The sequence below is a fragment of the Pelodiscus sinensis genome, chromosome 1, assembly GCF_049634645.1.
Source record: "Pelodiscus sinensis isolate JC-2024 chromosome 1, ASM4963464v1, whole genome shotgun sequence".
Classification (NCBI taxonomy): Eukaryota; Metazoa; Chordata; order Testudines; family Trionychidae; genus Pelodiscus; species Pelodiscus sinensis.
Window position 1 is genome coordinate 223,497,465 of NC_134711.1, and position 19,165 is coordinate 223,516,629.

Here is a 19,165-nt window from a genome sequence, read left to right on the forward strand (position 1 = left end):
GGGGCAACTGAAGTACCAGCACTTGAAAGGTTTCTGGACAAACCAGTCAGGAGCACCTGTCAGAGGCTCCAAGATCTCCTGGTAAATCCCAATGTACTGATTGGTGGCCACTGGGTTAAAACATGTCTTCTGGAATAGAGCAGGAGATCTGAGGTGTTTGTGTTACCTTGATGTCTGGGGCTGTATGAATGCACCATGAAGAACTGGCTGGAATCGACACATTTTAATGGAGGATCCGGAAGGACAATAGGAATCCCAATGTCCAGGCAGCCCGACAGAATTGCCAGGCCCCAGGGCAAGATATGAGGGTTGGCTCTGTATTTCCAGAAGGGGCAGGACCACTGGCAGAAGAGACAGGGCTGCTGTCACAGGCACCCTGGCCTGTAATCCATTAATACATTCCACTTTGAAACCACTGAGGTATCTTGTCTCCGTTACTTGTATTGGGAGGCTGTTACAGAACATGGCTTGTGTGGCATACATCCTTTCTGTACTCTCCACTGAAATATACAATCAATTCATGCTTGAATACAATATTCCTAGGACTGATTCACTCTATAGAGTGATATGGAACTTGCCAACCACACACACAGGTAGAAGAGACAACTTACGAACATTTACAAGAAATTATATTTTATAAGAAGAAAGAGACAGTAACATTTCTCCTGGATACACAAAGTAGCTGTCAGACAAAATAAAGCAACCCAACAGATGAGGGAAAATATTACTAATGTTTTTTCTGGCTCTGGCAGGTGGTGCTGGAAGTCAGATCACTCTCTGTACTCATATTGAGCTAAGTATACTTACCTTCAGATCATTAACCATAAATAATAAAGTGTCATCCAAATTTTGGAGAGGTCATCCCTCCAGGAGGGAGAAGAATATGTACTGGGAGATAGATGAACTCAGTCACATAGAGCTTTTCTTCCTGTTGAAAATGTTTGTGGTATGTCATAGGATCCCTGAAAAATAAAATTACAATACTCCCCCCCTCCCCAACAAACTAAAATGAAGCCAAAAACTAGCTTACCTCGTCCTTGCACAAGGCCTATGTTTCATTTAACTTAAGGCCCTGTTTCTGAGATGACAGGAATGCTTGAGTCTGAAGCTCTGGCAGTGCTGCAAGAATACGCTCTCATTATATAATATGTGGCTCCTGGAAAGTGTTGCAAGACATACAGTGAGCTAGTTCCTTAAGTCATTTCCTTCACAGTCACTGGAACATGTTTTATTTCCTTGTTTCACAGAACAGAAATAATTTCACACAAAAGAAACATTGAGGGCTTATCTACACTAGGAAATAAGCTCGAATGTACTGTGATCAAGTTCTGGACCCCAATATTTAGAAGGCAAGGGGCTGTGTCCCCACTACAGGGAAGATTAGATTCTCAGAGGTAGTGCATACACATTTATGGGGTCTGCCTCAGACTCAGAGGCCGTGTCCAGACTCAGGGGTTTTTTCGGGAAAAGTAGCCTTTTCCCGAAAAAACTTCCCCTGCGTCCAGACTCAAGCCGCGTTCTTTCGAAATTATTTCAAAAGAACGCGGCTTTTCTTTCGATGGCGGTAAACCTCATTTCACGAGGAAGAATGCCTTCCTTCGAAAGTTCCTCTTTCGAAAGAAGGCGTTCTTCAATGTAAAGAGGCCATCTTCGAAAGAGAGCATCCAGACTCGCTGGGTGCTCTCTTTCGAAAAAGCGGATTTCTCTTTCGAAAGATCCGCCTGCAGTCTAGACGCGATCTTTCGAAAGAGGCTTTTTCGAAAGATGCTTTCGAAAGAGCCTCTTTCAAAAGAAGCCTGCAGTCTAGACATAGCCAGAGTGAGGAAGTACTATGAGTGAGGAAGACTCAGAGTGAGGAAGGCCTAGGCTTCTAGTGTCTGTTGGGTCCAAAAAGCATCAGCAGATACTTACGGGGACTCTTTCTGTCTGAGTCCCAGAAGGTGCTTCCCTACTCTCTCCCCCCTCACGTGACATAAATGGGCCACAGTGGACATGCTATTTTTCATGTCCTGGTTGCCTGCATGGCTGCCACAGCACTACAAACATGGAGCTCTAGGTGCTGCAGATTATTGCAATGCTCTTGGCTCTCATGGTGCAGGACTTGGAGAGTGCCCACATGTTGTCCACCAGGAACAGGATGAGGAGCAGGAGGATGAGGACCAGGAAGACGAGGAGAAGAAAACTCGGCGTGGATCACTGGCCCTGCTCAGGCAACTCATGGTAATCATGTTATTCTGAAGGCCGCTCAATCCCCTGGACACAGTGGAATACTGCTGCTGGCATCAGGAGATGAACCCAGACTGGTGGGACCATGTCACGTTGCAGGGATGGGATGTCTACAGAAATTTCACACGAGCAAAGCCACATTCCTGGAGCTCTGCGAATGGCTCACCCCTGCCCTCAGGAGACAGAATACCCACATGAGATGCATTCTCACCGTGCAGAAGCATGGGGCCATTTCCCTATGGAATCTCCACAGTCAGGGCTGTGCTCATACAATTAGCCAACCATAGCCTGCTATGGAGGGTTGCGTCTCTGGGGAACCAGGACAACATCTTGGATGGCTTTGCTCTTATGGAACTCCCTAACTGCGGGGGTGCCATAGACCGAACACAAATCCTCATCATAGCCCTGAACACTGCCGCCGAGTACATCAACTGCAAGGGGTACTTCTCCATGGTGCTGCAGGCGCTCCTGGATCACAAGGGAAGCTTCACTGGCATCAGCGTGGATGGTTGAGAAGGGCGCATGATTCACTCATCTTTTGGAACTCTGCCTCTTCTGAAAGATGTGCACCAGCACTTTTCCCAGACTGACAATCAGAGTCTGAGAGGTGAACATGCCCATTGTGATCCTGGGTGCCCCAACCTACCCCTTGTTCCTCTGGCTCATGAAGACCTATATGGGCAGCCTGAACACCAGCAAGGAGAAATTCAATAACAGGCAGACCAGGTGCAGAATGGTGGTGGAATGTGCATTTGGACATTTAAAGGGGAGGTGCAGGAGTTTCCTCACCTGCTTGGACCTGAGAAAATCACAGCATGGGGCAGTGTTAATCTGAGAGGCCATGAAGGGCAGTTTTATGGAAGGCCAGTGGTGAGACTCTTCCCTGTGAATCTCCACAAAGAGCTCCTGCATCCCCACCCCTTGTAATTCTTCCCCTTCCCTCCTCTGCTTTCCCCTCCCTTGCAGTTCAAGCAATAAAAAGATCAATTAACAGGAATATTAATATTGGGAAAAAACAACAGGGAAGGGAATGGATTGGGAAGGGGGGAGCCGGGTTCAGGAATGGGATTGGGACTCCCACATGCCCTCGAGATGCCCAGGAGGCTCCAGCTGCCCTAGAGGTTGCCCCCATGTTGTGGGGTCCTGGCAACCTCTGGGAACCCTTGCGGTGGAAGGCACAGGGTACGGCAGGTTCTGGCCATTGGCTCGCTCAAGGCAGATCACCACGCATTCCATCACCGAAGTGAGGGAGAACATGGTCTCCTGCTGACACATGAGCTGTTCCTGAGTGGCCTTTCTCGTCTCTTGGTCGGCCCTGCTCTCCTCTCACTTGGTAACAAAATTCTGCCGCTCTGTCTCGACTTCCTGTACCAGAGAGTGCAGGCAATCTATTTGCTCCCTCATGTGTCACTACTTGTGCGTTTCACCTTCACATCCCATACAGGTGGCAGATGCAGTGAGAGGTGTTAGATAGTCCAGCTTGCAGATGACCCAGCTGTCAAGAAAAGTTACAAGGGCAGGCATCACAAAAGATACTTTGTACGACAATGGCAATGTATTTCATGCAAGGCCAGGTCTTGGCTTTAAAATGGGCACCTTACAGCAGGTTCACAGATGTCCTCAGGGGAGCATTGGGACACACAGAATCCAGAGGCAAGTGTTCATGGTAAATGGACAGCCAGGTTATGCGATTGTGGGGAAAAGGAGGGTGGGGACAGAGAGTAGCTTCCCACTGTGTCCGGCACACATGATTTCTCAAGACAGTACAACTTTCCTGGCTAGGCCAGGAGCTTGCAGGTGGGAGGGGGAAAAGGGGCAGCTCAGTATCCGACTGTTTCTGGCACATGCTCGGTCTGGAACTCTCAGTCTCCTGGGAAAGCAAAAATGCAGGACAATGTAGCACTTTAAAGACTAACAAGATGGTTTATTAGATGATGAGCTTTCGTGGGCCAGACCCACTGGAGAGAGAACTTCTTTCCCTACCTTCAGGCTGAGAGAATAGGAAGGGGGCAGGAGTGGGTGGAGGTGAGGGATTTGTGTGTGAGCAGCAGACTTGGCTTCCCTAAGAGAGAGAGAGAGAGAGAGAGAGAGCGCGAGAGAGAGCGCGAGAGAGAGCGCTAATAGGTTCCTCTCCCTCTCTTCCCGGCAGGTTCCCATGCAAAATATCAGTCTTCTCCGTATCACCATGCTTGATCAGGAATGAATGCTGACTCAATGTGGCCATGAACCTCATCCTCATGCTGCACAGTTCCTATGCTGGGAAAGTGTCCTACCATGGAGGATGGAATAAGGCAGGCCGCCCCGGGAACCTTGTGAGAAGGATCAAAGGGTTCCTGTGTGAGAGCTTCCTGGAGCTGAATACTCCAGACTGGAGCTCGATCTGGATGCATGTGAACAATTTGTTCTGCGCCTCTCACACTGAATAGGCCAAGAGAGAGTGTGCCACCCTTACAGCTCATTGTCTGACCCTGCCTGTAGTTAGAGAAAGTTAGAGAACTCACTAGAACTGCCCTGCTCAAGGTTGTTGATGGTGTGGGAGAAGTTCTGGAAAGGGGGGGAGTAGATCAGCTCTAAGGTCAAGAGGATCTCTTGGTTCTCTGGCAGGCTGGTCTGGCTGGTCCCCTTCTCCTCTATCTATCGCCTTCTCTTCTTCCTACTCTTTGTGGCCCTGCGCCACCCCACCATCCCACAGATTGACACACTTACCAGTATATCCTTGAGGCTTATCCACACAGGCAAATCTGCACCTTTTATTATTTTGGTGCAGCTCTACTACCCTCCAGCGATAATAAAGACAAGCCCTTGGATGCAAGCCTGTCAGTGGTTACTGCCACCAATGCCCTACTGGGTGTTAGAAAAGAAATAGGTGACCTGGGGTGGATAGGGTAATCAGGGCACTTTTATTGCTGATACTTGTTCCATCTCAGATCCTCCTACCTGGGATGCGAGTGAGCAATGAATTTGCCCAAGTACATCTTTTTATCTTTGTCAGTATGTAAATACACTTATCAATTACATCACTCTTTAGGCCTTAAATTAGTAATGTGAAAACCCATCTAATGTATAACCATAACCATGTGGTGAACACAATTATACCCACCCCTGTTTACTGTTTACCCTGTATTTTCATTTTCAAAAAGTCTCTAACCCTTATATTTATGTAGATTATTTTCAAAATGTGAAGCAGAAACAGGTGAGGCAATGTCTTCCAGAGTCTGTGGACAGCCTGAGGTAACAGAGCTGGTAACTATCTTATTTTAATACTTTCACAGCTGATTGGTGTATGCAGCAAAAGAGGGATGATTAGTTAGAAGATCTGCACAATCGACTCTGTGTGCTATGTCATGTTAGCATCAACCATGAGAGTAGCCTGGCTTATGAGCAGACCTAAGAAAAATACTTCTCTTAAGTAAAAACTTCAGAAAGTCTTAGCAATGTATGACATATTTTTGATTTTTTTGTTTTAAACTAATCTGAAAAAAACAATAGGCAAAACAGTATATGTTCATATCATTCAATGAATAGCTGGAATTCTTACAACATAAAGTCTTCCGGTAACAGTGTAAACAGCACTTGTGCAACTTCCAGGGTACTTGGAAACTTACACTGCACTTTTGACAGAACACACTTTTGAAGAGACCTTTTGAAGCAAAGCAAGTTTTTCCTTCCAGTGAAGACTCAACTAAGTAAACAGCAGCATTCACATCTCTCTTCAAAGACTAAGTTTTACTGTGAAACAGAATTAATATATTGGGTATGACTTCCCCTCCACCCCCCATGCTTTACAAAATAGATTTATGGACACAAATATGCATAACTCAAAGATTAATGTCAGTACTGGGAAAATTAGTTGAAATTATAGTAAAAAATAAAATTGTCAGACATATGGATGAATATTATTTGTTGGGGGAAAGTCAACATGGTTTCTGTAAAAGGAAATCATGCCTTACTAATCTATTTGGGTATGTCTACACTACCCCACTAGTGCGAACTAGCGGGGTAATGTATGCATACCGAACGTGCAAATGAAGCCCGGGATTTGAATTTCCCGGGCTTTATTTGCATAAGCCGGCCGGCGCCATTTTTAAATGCCGGCTTGTTCGAACCCCGTGCCGCGTGGCTACACGCGGCACGGGCTTGATAGTTCGGACTAGCAAGCCATTCCGAACTATCTGTACGCCTCGTGGAACGTAAACACAGTGCCAACATGTTCCTCAGTTGAAAATCACCTTTTCTTCGACTACATTTAAATATAAATCTCTGGGGGTTGATCAACTCACCGTTTCAGGACTTTGCCTCCCGGAGATGTTTGTTCAAATGCCCAGTTCTGGAACTGCCTTAATAGAGCTATTAATACTTAAAAGCTCCTCTTCCTCTAAGCTGTCTGCAATCTCCTTGGCTAGAGCCACAGAGACCTACATGTGGCAACACCCAGCTCCTAGACATGCTGCCATCCCCTAGCAGCCTTAACCCAGGCTTCCTGTACAATACACGGGGAGAGTTAATCACCAAGGAAAGGGATCCCCACAAGCCTGCATGAGAGTGGGAAGCTGCCTAAGCTAGCTAGAAGTGAAAAGCAGAGGAAAGGGGTTGGGCTTATGGTTCAAAGGTCTGTAGGCAACTATAACCCCTCCAGTTGCCCCCACGGTGGCCTGCAGGCTGTCTGGGGGGACCAGGCTCCAGAGGCTGTTACCCCCTCCAGTTGACCCCCTGCAGCCCACAGGTTGTCTAGGGAGGCCAGGATCTGGGGGCTGTCCCCAGCCTCCAGCACCCCCCATACTACACCCTGCAGGGTATTGAGATGGGCAAAGCTCTGGGGGCTACTGCAGTGGGGGCCTATAGGCTGTGGGGGGAGAAGGGTTCAGGTTCTGGAGATTATCACCCCCTCCACTGCTGGCTGTCTGGGGAGCAGGGGGCAAAGCTCCAGGGTCTGCCTCTGGTCTCCAGCAGCCCCACTGCAGCCTGAAGGCTGTCAGGGAGGCTAGGCTTTGGGGTCTGTCACCTCCTCCACCTTCCTTCCCCAGATACCTACGTGTGGCAACACCTGCAGAATATTTGGGGGGGGAGAGAGGATGATGTATCCTCTTCCACTAGCCTTCCCCCTCAGCCAGTGGGCTACTGGGGACTAGGCTCTGGGAAGCTACTCACTCCTCCAGATGTGGCCTATCCAGTGCTCCCCAGCCTGCAGATTCTCCATGGAGGTGGGGGAAAAGGCTCTGGGTTTAGGGTAGGGGGGCTTCTTACCCAGTTTGAAGGTAGGCAAGTTGGCGGAGCCTCAGGCCTCTCACCCTCCCCCGCCACTCTCTTGGTGTTGCTGCTGCCTCCAGTTGCCACTTTCAGTATCACATCCCTCCTCTCTCTGCCCCCTCCCTTTCTGTGTTATCGGAAACAGTGCCATTCCTGGCACTTTACCTTTTCCAATCACCACCAAACCCTAACTGTGGTTGAAGTTAGGGTAAATGGAAGCTGCATACCAAATTTGATGGTCTTAGCTCTTACAGATTAGGAGGAATTCTCATGCAAATGGACTCACAGACACTGATAGAAGGACTCACAGATAGACAGATAGATGCACTGTAATATATATATATATATATATATAGAGAGAGAGAGAGAGAGAGAGAGAGAGAGTATAACATATGCAGGGATTTGAAGCTGGGTCCCACATATCCCAGCTGAGTGCCCTCACCTCAGGGGATTCTGAGTAGATGCACACATCCAGCTGAATTCTCAATTTGCTCACCCTTTGCTGTGTTTTGTATGAGATCTGATCTCTCAAAACATCGACCAGATAAGACTGGTAAAAAAATAGAGAAAAAAAGAGAAACGTACTGTAAAAGAAAGAAAATTCCAATTTTTTTCTCACTATAACAATGGAAACAACAATAATATTAATAATCAGTTGTGAGCAAGACTTCCCAGCAGGTGGAGATCTTTCTCCTGCAACTGGGAAAATCATGACCACATAATGCACACTGTACAGTGTAATGGGGAATTACAGATTTGTTTTCTTATTTGGTGAATTATTTTTCCTCAATTATAAGCTTCACAGGTAAGTGTAAGGGTATGTCTACACTACCCCCCTAGTTCGAACTAGGGGGGGTAATGTAGTCATATGGAGTTGCAAATGAAGCCCGGGATTTGAATTTCCCGGGCTTCATTTGCATAAAACCAGCCGGCGCCATTTTTAAATGCCGGCTAGTTCGGACTGCGTGCCACGCGGCTACACGCGGCACGAACTAGCTAGTTCAGATTAGGCTTCCTAATCTGTTCCACGAGGCGTACAGCTAGTTCAGATTAGGAAGCCTAATCCGAACTAGCTAGTTTGTGTCGTGTGTAGCCGCGTGGCACGCAGTCCGAACTAGCTGGCATTTAAAAATGGCGCCGGCCGGCTTTATGCAAATGAAGCCCGGGAAATTCAAATCCCGGGCTTCATTTGCAACTCCATATGACTACATTACCCCCCCAGTTCGAACTAGGGGGGTAGTGTAGACATACCATAAGTTATTTCCCCTCTTCGGTTGTCTCCTTTCATAGGACCACTCGGCACTGTTTACTAGGACAAAAAAAAAAAAAAAGACTTAACCCAGTGGCACTGCAGAGGCAGGTAGAAACAGGGCCGGCCCACAACATTTTGGCACCTGAGGTAGGGAGCTCAAATGACACACCCATGCCTCCTCACTTGGGCCAAAACTTTGATAGGTCTCAATTCTGTCTTTTTCCTGTTCTACTCTTCTCATGGTTCTGCTCTGCTACCTACTCCAATAAAGGAGAACTAACAACTTAAAATGCCTTGTTCAAAAATGTTAAGTAACACTTAACTTTCAAATGCCTGTACAGCAAATGTAACTCTTCTTGTCTGCATAGTAAACACTGGCATTTTTATCTGTTTGAATAATCAAAGTGGTGCTTTCTGTGCCTTCTTGGTTGCAAAGATTTGAACTGCTTCCTGAAGGTCCACAGTCTGGGCCAGCTCATGCTCTATTAAAATGGTTGCAAGGCCGACCAGCCTCTCCTGTGTCATTGTGGAGCGTAGAGGTGTTTTCATTAACTTCAGCTTGGAGAAGCTGTGTTCTCCACTGGCAACTGCTACAGGAAGTGTTAGAAGTATGCTCAGAGCAACAGAAGCATTGGAAAGACGGTGGTCATCTTATTTGTGCACATATATTCCAGTATTGCCTCTGGAGTTGATCCTGCTGAAATGTATTTTGAAAGGGCTTTCAGTTCATCACCTAAATCACTTGCATTAACATTGTGCATGTCATCATGTGTCAACGCTGTCTCTAGTGCCCTGCATTGCTGGTGTAGGTCTTCTTCAGGTATAGTGAGGAGTTTTGGAATATCATACAACATCCCAAATATACTGCTGTGTTCCTTGAGCAGCATGTAGTGTTCTTCAGCTGACTGTATTACACAATCTAGCACCTGGTAAAAGAATTCAACTTTGAATTGTTGTTTGGGGTCTCTTATGGGATTATTCTGTGTCTCATAATCAAAATGTCTTCTTCGGTGACTCTTATATTCTTGAATGGGTGGGAAAATAGCTTCAGTGTGAAGATCCTATGCCATCTTCTGTGTACTCTTCAGAATGTTTTGAAATCTCTCATCTAAGTCAGACTGTAGGTATGACTTTGCTTTGTCCAGTTGTTCCCTTGCTTCAGATATATCAAGGTTAACACCTTGGAGTCTCTTGCTTTCAACATTTATTTCAAACTAGCCAATTAGCCAGTCAGAAGATGGGATTTTCAGGTCTTTTCTCCTGAGCTCTCTTGCTCCATCTCTCTTTCGCTCTCTCTCTCTCGCTCCTCCTACTGCATCCCCCCCTCAGCTCTCCTCCACCTCCTACCTCTCTCTCCGTCTCTTTCTTTCTCTTCTCCCCCTCCTGCCTCTCACTCTCCCTTTCTCTTCTTCTCCTCCTCCTGACTCTCTCTCCCCTCCGTCTCTCCCCGCACCCCTTCCCCCTTCCCCTTCCTTCCTGCCGTGGTGCTTGGCTGAGTGCTGCCTGCTCAGCCGAGCTGCCGCAAGGGAGGGGGCCAGGGTGGTGACATACATGGCCAGGGGGTGGGTCTGTGTATGTCACCGCCCTCCGTTTCCCTCCCACTGTGGGGGAGCCCAAACGGCCCCTTGTGCTGCTGGCTCCCCCGGTGACCCAGCTGAGGGGTGCAGCACTCAGCTGAGTGCCACAGCGGGAGAGGAAGGGGGGTGGTGACGTACACCATTGCAGGGACATTTTCACTAGGTTCTGTTGATGTTACAAAATATACCATTAAAGTCATTTGTTTCGTATGGCTCATGTCAGGTGTACAGTCCAGAATAACAGAGTAATATCTTCAGATCTGCCACAATCTTCTGTTTGACTTTTGCTGCCAGTAACTGTATGATCTCATTTTGAGTTGCTTTTCCAAGGTTGTGGTGTGTGTACATTTCTTGGGTGGTGACTCTTCTTAGATGCTCCTGGAGTACAGCATCAAACTCAGCCATCAGCTCCACAGTTTTAAGGAAGTTTCCATTGTTTGGCACATACAGCTTATCTGAAATGCCACACAGTGGTAGGTTTTGTGTAGCAAGCATTCTCACAATGGCAATGAGCCTTTTCAGAACATTTTGCCAGTAAAGAGATTCTGATGCAATCTTCTCTTGATGCTGATCATCTAAGGTGGCTTTTAACCTTAGTCTCATCTCAAGCACTTTCCACCTATGGAATGCTCTCTGGTGATTTGCTGCCTTTTCATGGCATGCCAAATTTCTAGCCAGATTTTTCCAGTCCTTTGTTCCTGTAGAACCCAGTTGGTTGGAACATTAGATTGGAAGAGTTTGCAACAAAAACAGTATGCAGCATTCTGGGTTTTTGAGTACATAAGCCATGGCCTCTCCACTTTGTCACCATTGGGGATTTCACGCCAGTAAGGTGTTGGATGGAAACTTCCGATGCACTGTCTTTACTTGCCCTGACCCAGTTTCTGGTTTAATCTTGTAGACAGGTAGATCTCTATGTTTTCCACCACCAGGTAAGGCATTGCCTTTCATGTGTCAGTAATCTTGTGCTTGCCAGCAATACCCAAATTTCATAGCAGCACTCTGTCTCCGGGTTGGAGCCCCTCTGGGCACACTCAGGCATCATATCGGTGTTTATTACAGTCTGCATTTTTCAAGGCAGCCGCAGTAGCCAAGCGATAGGCATTCTGCAGCTTTTCTCTTAGGGTGTGTCTAGACTACATGCCTCCTTCGACGGAGGCATGTAGATTAGCCAGATCGGAAGAGGGAAATGAAGCCGCGATTAAAATAATCGCGGCTTCATTTAAATTTAAATGGCTGCCCCGATCTGCCGATCAGCTGTTTGTCGGCAGATCGGGGGAGTCTGGACGCGATGCCCCGACAAAGAAGCCTTTCTTCATCGACACAGGTAAACCTGGTTTCACGAGGCTTACCTGTGTCGATGAAGAAAGGCTTCTTTGTCGGGGCATCGCGTCCAGACTCCCCCGATCTGCCGACAAACAGCTGATCGGCAGATCGGGGCAGCCATTTAAATTTAAATGAAGCCGCGATTATTTTAATCGCGGCTTCATTTCCCTCTTCCGATCTCGCTAATCTACATGCCTCCGTCGAAGGAGGCATGTAGTCTAGACACACCCTTAATCGGGAGACATACTGCAAGTGTATTCATAGCTCTCACCATCCTCTGATACTCCAAAGCATATGTCTATAGATGTCGGCTCTTGTCCAAACATCATGAAGTATGGGGTGACCCTTGTATTATTATTCCTTGTAGCATTGTAGGCATGCACCAAAAATGTGACATGCTGGCTCCAGGAAGTCTTCTGGTCCAGGCGTAAAGTCCCCAGAATATTTAGTAGAGACCGATTGAACTGCTCGGGATGAGGGTCACCTTGGGGGTGGTAAGGTGTTGTTCTGGACTTCTTAACTCCGGACAATCGTAGCACTTCCTTCAAGAGGTGACTCTCAAAGTCCCAGCCCTAGTCAGAGTGTATCCGAGTTGGGAGATCATATACTGAAAAATATCTTTCCCACAAAACTCGAGCCACAGTAGTGGCCTTCTGGTCATGTGTGGGTATAATGGTCAGTGACTACTAAAATATTCCCCATATTTTTCCTGTCCACTTCTAAAGACAAGAAATCGATGCACAACAACTCCAAAGGCCTGCTGGTGGTAATATTCTCCAGAGAGATAGCTCTTGTAGGCAGAATTTTCCTCTGAACACATTGGGCGCAGTTCTCACATTTTTTCCGTACATCTTGAGCCATCCGGGGCCAGTAGAACCTACTATGGATAAGTTCAAGGGTTTTCTCCAGTCCCAAATGCCCAAAATCATCACACAGGGCTCTCATGGCCAGGGCTCTGTATTCTTTTGGTAGCACTAGTTGTGTTCATTGATTTTGCAAAGGATCTATGGTGATCCGGTGTAGCATCCCCCATATTAGTTCCAGTTTGCACTACCCCCACAACAGTAGCTTACCCTCATGGGTGGATGGGGCAACTGCACTAGGGCTTTGCCCCTCTCTTTTTGCAAGTAGTGTGTCATGAATATCAGCATCTTGCAACTGTGCTCTCTGCCACTCAGAAGCACTGAGCCTGAGCAATGAAGATTGGTCCAACATAATGTAGTTCACAGAGACAGGGTACGTCTACACTACAACGTTAATTCGAACTAACTTAGTTCGAATTAGTTAATTCGAACTAAGCTAATTCGAACTAACGCGTCTAGAACTAAAAACTAGTTCGAATTAGCGTTTTTCTAATTCGAACTAGCATGTCCACATTAAGTGGACGCTGAACAGGGCTTAAGGATGGCCGGAAGCAGTGCCGGCAGGGCATCAGAGGAGGACTTAGAGCGTGGAGCTGCTGTCTCAGGCTAGCCGAGGGCTGCGCTTAAAGGGTCCCGACCCCCACCCCGGACAGACAGTTCTAAGCGGTGCCCCGCTTGCAAAGCAGTCCTGGCTTGGATTGCCCGGAGTACCCACACTGGGCACATCACACCACTCGGCCATCAGCCTGGCTGCACTTGCCGCAGGCTGCCATCTGGGGAGAGGAGGCAATCGGGGGGCTGCAGGAGAGCTTCCACCCCCAGAAGCCTGCAGAGCCAGCCCAGTCCTCCCCATCGGGGGCTCGTACCCCATTCCTCCCTCACCTCCTTCTACTTACCCTTCCCTAGCCCCCTTTCTTATTGATGTACAAAATAAAGATAACGTTTCTTCCAACATTGACTCTGTCTTTATTGAACAAAACTGGGGGAGACTGGGAAAAGGAGGTGGGAGAGGGGAAGAGAAGGGCTGGGAGAGGGGAGGGCAACTAACATGATCAGGGGTTGGGAACAGGTCCCAGATGAAGAGAGGCTACAGAGACTGGGACTGTTCAGCTTAGAAAACAGGAGACGGAGGGGGGACAGGATAGAGGTCTCTAAAAGCAGGGGTTGGGTGGAGAGGGTGCATTCAGAAAAGTTCTTCATGAGTTCCCATAAAGAAGGACAAGAGGACACCAAAGGAAAGGAATGGGTTACAGGCTTGAAACTAGTAAGAGAAAGTTGTTCTTCACAAAGCAAATAGTTAACCTGCAGAACTCCTTGCTGCAGGAGGCTGTGAAGGCTACAACTAGAACAGAGTTTAAAGGGAAGTGAGATCAAGTCATGGAGGTTGGGTCCATGGAGTAGTCTTAGCCAGGGGGTAGGAGTGGTGTCCCTGCCCAAAGTTTGTGGAAGGCTGGAGAGGGATGGCACGAGACAAATGGCTTGGTCACTGTCTTCGGTCCATCCCCTCCAGGGTCCCTAGGGTTGGCCGCTGTCGGCAGACAGGCTACTGGGCTAGATGGACCTTTGGTCTGACCCAGGACGGCCATTGTAAGCTCAGGGCTCAGGGTCGGGGGTCTCAGTGGACCTCCTTGATTTTCATGCACACCTGCTCCTGGGTGGCCAGGCTGGCAGCTCTCCTGCCCTAGACGGCCACTTTCCTGTGCCTAGTGCGGAGATCGTGGACGAGGTCCACGATGTCCGCACTAGCCCAGGAAGGTGCCCGCCTCTTGCGGTCCAGGGCAAGCTCCCGGGAGCCGCCAGCCTGGTCCCGGGAAGAGGGGGGTGGGCTGGGGAACATCGGGTGGGTGGCTCTGTGCCGTGCCAGGTGCAGGGTCTGCTGGCTGGGTGCTGGCAGGCTTGCACCTGGCACGAGCACCGTAGCCAGCTCGTGCCCCTTTAAGGGGTTTGGGGCCGGGAGGGGGGCATAGAATTTCCCTGGTGTTGGCCAGAGTGGCCACCAGGGAGAGCTGGGGAGGGCTAGCCTCCCACTAGTTCAAATTAAGGGGCTACACACCCCTTAATTCGAACTAGTAAGTTCGAACTAGGCTTAATCCTCGTAAAATGAGGTTTTCCTAGTTCGAAATAAGCGCTCCGCTACTGTCAGCCGACGGTCAGAGCTCCCTATATCTGTCCCTTAAGACCGGCTGAAGTTCTTTTAAATTGTGCTTGGTTCTGTTACAGCAACTGAAGGAGTCAGGTTAAAACTTAAACAGTTACAGGTTTATTAAAGAAGCTTATAAATCATATGGTTACAATGGCTATTGCTCTATTTCTTAACTACTAGCAAAATATAGATCTTAAAAATGGTTACAAAGAAGATAAAGATAGAAAAATAGAAATAATGGTACCAAGTAACAGCTTACTCTTTCTATGTGTACACTTAAGACAGAGGACCACATCCAGGTACAATTTTTACCCCCTTCTGTGCCTCTCGACTCCAGCATGTCAGGCCAGGGCCGGTCCCTCAATTCCTAGAAAAGACGAAAATACGAGGTGGGCGTCCCCATAGAACCTCGGGAGGTCAAACACCTAACCCGACCAGCAGGTAGAGGGTAGAATGACACTCAAAGTGTGTGTGTGCTGGGCCCATCTTATATACTCATGGGGTCACGTATTTCTCTTTCTTATCTGTCATGCCAAATGGGGCTGGTCTGTGTTTTGTGAGACCAGTTCTTACAAGGGAGTTGTGAACTTAATTTACACTTGTAAGAGAGATAACTAAATTGGAATTACTGGGGATTCTTTTCTCAGTGGGAAATTCCTCTTCCAGGGACTGTGTGTGTGTTCGAATCAACATAGGTGCCAGCCGGTGGCAGTCTCGCATATCCTGATCTCTCCTCATATCTATGTTTCAGCTTCTCAGGATCAGATGAGCCAGCATAGACTATGCTGATTTTATTGCTCCTTCTCTGTCCTGTATGCTTTAGGAAGGCAAATAAGATGGATGTGATGGAGGCGGGCTGTCTGGCCACAGCTAGTTCGATTCAAATTCAAACTAGCGGAGCGCTAGTGTAGCGGCTATGAATGTTAGTTCGAACTAACGTCCGTTAGTTCGAACTAACATTGTAGTGTAGACATACCCACAGAGAGTACACTCTCAGGTGGTAGGCTCTGGCCCAGTGTTTCTGCCACACACCCATGTGGACTCTCATGTACCTTGGACTTCTGATAACTGCCGTTGCAAATAGCTTTCACTCTGTCTTCAGGAATCTCACCAATTTCTGTGGGCTGTGAACACCGAGACAACGCATCTGCATCTACATTGCTTCTCCCTGATCGGTATTGTATCCTGAACTCATAGCTGGCCAGGGCGGCCACCCATCGTTGTCCAATAGCATCCAGCTTAGCACTTATCTGTACATAAGTCTGTGGATTGTTGTCCGTCCATACTTGAAACTTAGCTCCATACAAATAATCCCAACATTTCTCAGTGATGGACCATTTCAAGGTCAGGAACTCCAACTTGTGGATGGGGTAATGAGTTTCACTATCAGACAGCCCTCAGCTGGCAAAGACCACAGGTTTACAGTTGCCATCCACATCTTGGTATAAGACTGCTCCCAAACCCTCCAGACTGGCATCTATATGTAGGAGAAATGGCTTGCTTGGGTCAGCAAAAACTAAGACTAGAGAATGAGTTAGACAGCTAATGTATGACAGCTCTCGGAAAGCCCTTTACATCCCTCATCCCATCGTCGACCAAAGGGCTCTAAGGGGCCATATTGTCTTGGAGTGGGATGTCTTGGGGACCTCCCCTTATTCTTGGTCTTAGACTTCTTCTTATCCCCTGGTAAGATCATTTAGAGGCTTTACAATGGTGACATAATTCTTCACAAACCTGCAATAGTAACCACTAAATCCAAGGACAGTCTTAAGCTCTCTGTAATTTCTGGGGTATGGCCAGGTAGTGAGTGCTTCTATTTAATCTGGATCTGTACCTTCTTGGTACACAATATGACCAACATACTTCACTGATGTGCTTCAGAATTGACACTTATCAATGGAAAGTTTCAGTCCATAGGCCTCAAACCTGTCAAGTACTTTAAGAAGGCTGTCTTCATGCTCCTCCAAGGTCCTTCCGAATACAATCAGATCATCCAAATAGACCAAGACTTGCAGTAAGTTAATATATCCTACAACTTTCTCCATGAGGCGCTGGAATGTGGCAGGGGCCCCAGAGATCCCTTGAGGCATGTGTTCAAACTAATAAAACCCCAATGGGCAGATGAAGGCTGTCTTCTCCTTGTCCTCTGCTCCTAGGGGGATCTGGTAGCATCCGCTTCAAAGATCCAATACTGAGAACCACTGGCTTCCCAGTAAACAATCTAATGCATCTTCTACTCAGGGCATTGTGTACTGGTCAACCACTGTACAGCTGTTCAGGATACGGTAGTCAATACACATCCGAATTTTCCCATTCTTTTTGCGGACTACCACAATGGGTGAGGCAAAGGGGCTGCGGGACTTGATAATGATGCCATTCACAGCCAGCTCCTGAAGTTGATGTCACACATCATCCATCTCTGAGAGAACAATTTTTCTGGATCTCTCCCTGAAAGGTTGGGGATCATGTAGCCTGATGTTCAACCCCTTTGGCACACCCGACATACCACTCATGCAGTGAGAATACCTTGGGTCTTTTACAGAGCTTCTTCCTCAGGTGATCCTTCCACACCTTGGACAAGGGTGAATCTCCAAAGTCAAACCTCACTGGATCTATAGTTGGAACTTGAGTTTCACTCTGGGGATTCACAACTGATTCAGGCTCGAAGAGGTCTGCTATCTTTTGCCCTCGATTTACAACAATATCACAACTTGTTTCATTAGCAATCAGTATAGTGACCAAGTCCTGGGCTGCTGCTGGTAAGGTTATAACTCCACTGGGGACCAGGATCCCTTCAGGGAGCTCTCCTTCAGTTGGTTGTTCTACCGTGGCAAACACACCTTTATTGCCTTTCAGCCAGGTACTCATGACGAGCACTTTCTGCTCCATCCTTGCAGGCACTACTAAATGGTTCGTTCCCGCATACCTCAGTGTCCCCCTCAGTAGCTCAGACATCTCCTTTTTAGCATCCTCAATTTTCCTATAGGATTCAGCCCAAAGGGCGTGGATCATCAGGGTGTCCAGATTTTGGTCCCCAGTCTGTCGTCTGCAGTAATCTGCGAGCACCTTAAAGAGACTGGAGTTGGTCCCTATCAGCACAGACACATCAGAGACCCCTTTAGTGTCAGGGCTACTGTGTCCACTTCTTCTCTTACCCCTGCCACCTCCTCAGGGAATTCTAGGTGCACAATGACATACCCTTTGTAGGGATATTCATTCATTCTGAGGCCACACATGCCAAGGCCAGTCAATGGCTGGATGGGCAGGTGCCTGAGCATCTGTTCGAGGCCCTATCAGTCCTGAAAGGATCCCAGCTGAGACGTCTTTTCCGGGGGATCTCTCAAATCCTGTGGGCCTGGGTGGCCCCTGCCCCAGACCTTCTCGCAACTGATTCTCAGCATTCCATAAACTAAGCTGGGATTTTCCTCATTTTGGCAACTGGCAGCCCTGTGCCCATCTTGACCACACTGGTAGCAGAAGAACGGTCCTCTCCTCCTTCGCCTGGGTGGGATGGCAGCTCCAGGTGCTGACTTCTACATCACCACAGCCTGAGGTGCCTCATCCCTGCAAATCCTTGCTTGGTCAATGACTCTCTGCAATTCAGCCATCTGTTTTGTCAGGACCTGAACTTGTTGGGCAAGATCTTCTCTGATGTTCACCATCAGCACACCATCTGTTTGTCGGGGTGCGGTGCTGGCTGGCTCAGGCATCTGAGCCTCCCAAAACTCACTGGCAGCCTGCCTTTCTTCCTCTTCTCTGACCTCCTTTATCAGCTGGGAGTAAGGGGCAGAGGGTCTTCCTGTCGTTCTCTTAGCCAGAGGTGAAGTAGAATCAGGCAGTAATACTGAGTTCCTCTTACAATTTGAGCAAGTCTGGTCTGGTTCATCTGCTCAGCAGTCACTGCTCCCTTAATGACAGCTCTCTGTAGCAGCCTCTCTGTATATAGGCCAAGACCTTCTCTCCCTGGTTCTGCTTAGCGTTGAGAAAGTTACAGTACTGTCTTCAGGGCCCTCTATACTCCCAAAGGTGTGAGTGAGGGCTTCTAGGCAGTCCTTTACACTGACCTCAGGGTTAGTACGCTTCAAGATGTGAATCACAGCTAAAGCTGGGCCCCTGAGATTCTCTACTAAACATCTTTGCTTTTCTCTGTCTGGCACAGGCCACTACTCTAGCATTTCAGTGGTGTATTCTAGCCAGGGTTCAAACTCCTCTTCCCCAGGAAATAATCGTAACTTATAATAAGATCTTGCCATAGCATGGGATAGCACACATTTTCCAATGTCTGCCCCAGGGCTTTTGCCCAGTCGTCATCTGAGGCTGTTGCCCCTGAACTAGAGGCTTCTGAGCCAGGGCCCAACAAACCTAACAGATTAGCCATGATACAAACAGTAATTTCGTCAAATACAAAACAAAATTATTTCCCACTGAGCAACTCACTCAACATGTGCTTGCGAGGGATATTGACCCAGTGATCCTGGACGAGCCCCCAAAATGTAACCCTTCTGCTGGGTAGTGCTGGCAGCAGCCAGGG

The 19,165-nt window shown here is 47.9% G+C and overlaps 1 protein-coding gene across 11 annotated transcripts in view; it reads right to left on the reverse strand.

The window, feature by feature from the left end:
• LOC102458090 (granulocyte-macrophage colony-stimulating factor receptor subunit alpha-like) overlaps positions 1–6,742 on the reverse strand; it is a 35,146-nt gene extending 28,404 nt beyond the window's left edge. For 3 of the 11 annotated variants that reach the window (XM_075915867.1, XM_075915851.1, XM_075915860.1), the window contains exon 1: positions 1,031–1,483. The gene's annotated coding sequence lies outside the window, so the exon portion shown is untranslated. Of the gene's footprint in view, positions 1–807; positions 929–1,030; positions 1,484–6,506 lie in introns of those variants that run through there. The other 8 variants (XM_014579884.3, XM_006135855.4, XM_075915877.1 and 5 more) reach the window with 8 other exon arrangements.
• Positions 6,743–19,165: the final 12,423 nt, after the last annotated feature.